The sequence below is a fragment of the Petromyzon marinus genome, unplaced genomic scaffold, assembly GCF_048934315.1.
Source record: "Petromyzon marinus isolate PM22_M1 ecotype Great Lakes invasive population unplaced genomic scaffold, UKy_Petmar_22M1.pri1.0 PM_G_Scaffold_6, whole genome shotgun sequence".
Classification (NCBI taxonomy): domain Eukaryota; kingdom Metazoa; phylum Chordata; class Hyperoartia; order Petromyzontiformes; family Petromyzontidae; genus Petromyzon; species Petromyzon marinus.
The window spans coordinates 482,501-485,000 of NW_027423013.1; positions in this window are offsets into that span (position 1 = coordinate 482,501).

Here is a 2,500-nt window from a genome sequence, read left to right on the forward strand (position 1 = left end):
TCATTTTCGTGTTGCCACATTGCGTACGAACCGCATGAAACTTCCAGAGGCATTTGCAGCAGGAATGCATGTGCACTCAAAAACTTCTATATGTTTCACGGATAGACCCCGTGAAACGCTAGAAATTGGCGGGGATGTGTCTCTTGTGGCTCACGGGGCTGTTAGGGTGGCACAGAACTCCCTCGGAATGGGAAAAGGGGTCATTTTCGTGTTGCCACATTGCATAGGAACGCCATGAAACTTCCAGAGGCATTTGCAGCAGAAAGGCACGTGCACTCAAAAATTTTAATATTTTTCACGCATAGACCCCGTCAAACGCTAGAAGTTGGCGGGGATGTCTCTCTTGTGGCTCACGGGGCTGTTAGGGTCGCACAGAAATGCCTCGGAATGGGAAAACGGGTCATTTTTGTGTGGCCACATTGCATAGGAACGGCATGAAACTTCCAGAGGCATTTGCAGCAGGAATGCATGTGCACTCAAAAACGTCTATATTTTTCACGGATAGACCCCGTGAAACGCTATAAATTGGCGGGGATGTCTCTCTTGTGGCTCACGGGCGCTGTTAGTTAGGGTCGCACAGAAATCCCTCGGAATGGGAAAAGGGGTCATTTTCGTGTTGCCACATTGCGTACGAACGGCATGAAACTTCCAGAGGCATCTGCAGCAGAAATGCATGTGCACTCAAAAACGTCTATATTTTTCACGGATAGACCCCGTGAAACGCTAGAAATTGGCGGGGATGTGTCTCTTGTGGCTCACGGGGCTGTTAGGGTCGCACAGAAATCCCTCGGAATGGGAAAACGGGTCATTTTCGTGTTGCCACAATTGGCATACGAACGGCATGAAACTTCCAGAGGCATTTGCAGCAGAAATGCATGTGCACTCAAAAACGTGAATATTTTTTCACGGATAGACCCCGTCAAACGCTCGAATTTGGCGGGGATGTTTCTCTTGTGGGTCACGGGGCTGTTCGGCTCGCACAGAACTCCCTTGGTCCACCTGATTCGTGCATACAGGCAGCAACTAAAACTCTGTAAACCTGCTGTGAGGACATCTAAACAGTGGACCAGTGAGGCTGTGGAAGATTTGCGGGCGTGCTTAGACTGTACTGACTGGGATATGTTCACGACTGCTACCAATAGTCTGGATGAACTCACAGAGGCTGTGTACATCAGCTTCTGTGAGGACTGCTGTATCCCAACACGTACCAGGGTGAACTTTAACAACAACAAGCCCTGGTTCTCAGCAAAGCTCAAAAGGTTGAGGTTGGAGAAGGAGGAAGCGTTTAGGAGTGGGGATAGAGACAGATTCAAGGAGTCGAAGAACAGGTTTAGCAAAGCGGTGAGAGAGGCTAAACGACTGTACTCAGAGACACTAAAACACCAGTTCTCTACTAACGACGCTGCTTCTGTCTGCCAAAGGGCTCAGGCACATCACCAACTACAAACCCAGAGCGCCCCACACCACTAACGACTCCCGCCTAGCCAACGACCTGAACGAGTTCTACCGTAGATTTGAAAGACAATTGGACTGTCCTGAACCACCCCTTCCCACCCAAGAGGCCCCATCCCCCACCCATACTACAGAAACGACTCTCTCCTTTCAGGAGGGAGAAGTTAATGGGCTTTTCAAGAGGCAGAATCCACGCAAAGCAGCCGGGCCGGACTCTGTCTCTCCAGCCACCCTCAGGCACTGCGCTGGCCAGCTGTCTCCGGTGTTCACCAACATCTTTAACACCTCCCTGGAGACATGCCATGTACCAGCCTGTCTCAAGTCCTCCACCATCATCGCTGTGCCCAAAAAGCTAAGGCCAACAGGACTAAATGATTACAGACCGGTCGCCCTTACATCTGTGGTAATGAAGTCTTTTGAGCGCCTGCTCCTGGCACACCTCAAAGCCATCACAGACCCTCTCCTGGACCCCCTTCAGTTTGCCTACAGAGCCAACAGGTCTGTGGACGACGCAGTTAACATGGCCCTCCACTTCACCCTACAGCATGTGGACGCCCCAGCATCCTACGCCAGGATCCTGTTTGTGGACTTCAGCTCTGCCTTCAACACCATCATCCCTGCCCTGCTTCAGGACAAGCTCTTCCAGCTGAACGTGCCCTACTCCACCTGCAGGTGGATCACAGACTTCCTCTCTGACAGGAAGCAGTGCGTTAAGCCGGGAACAGAAGTCTCTGACTCCAGGTCCATCAGCACGGGAACTCCTCAGGGCTGCGTCCTTTGCCCACTGCTCTTCTCCCTGTATACCAACAGCTGCGCCTCCAATCATCTGTCCGTCAAACTCTTGAAGTTTGTCGGACGACACCACCCTCATTGGGCTGATCTCTGGTGGGGATGAGTCTGACTATAGGTGGGAAGCTGACAACCTGGTGACCTGGTGTAGCCAGAACAACTTAGAGCTAAATGCTCTAAGGACAGTTGAGATGGTTGTGGACTTCAGGAAGAATACAGCCCCACTCACCGCCATCACCCTGTTAGACTCCGCAGTCAA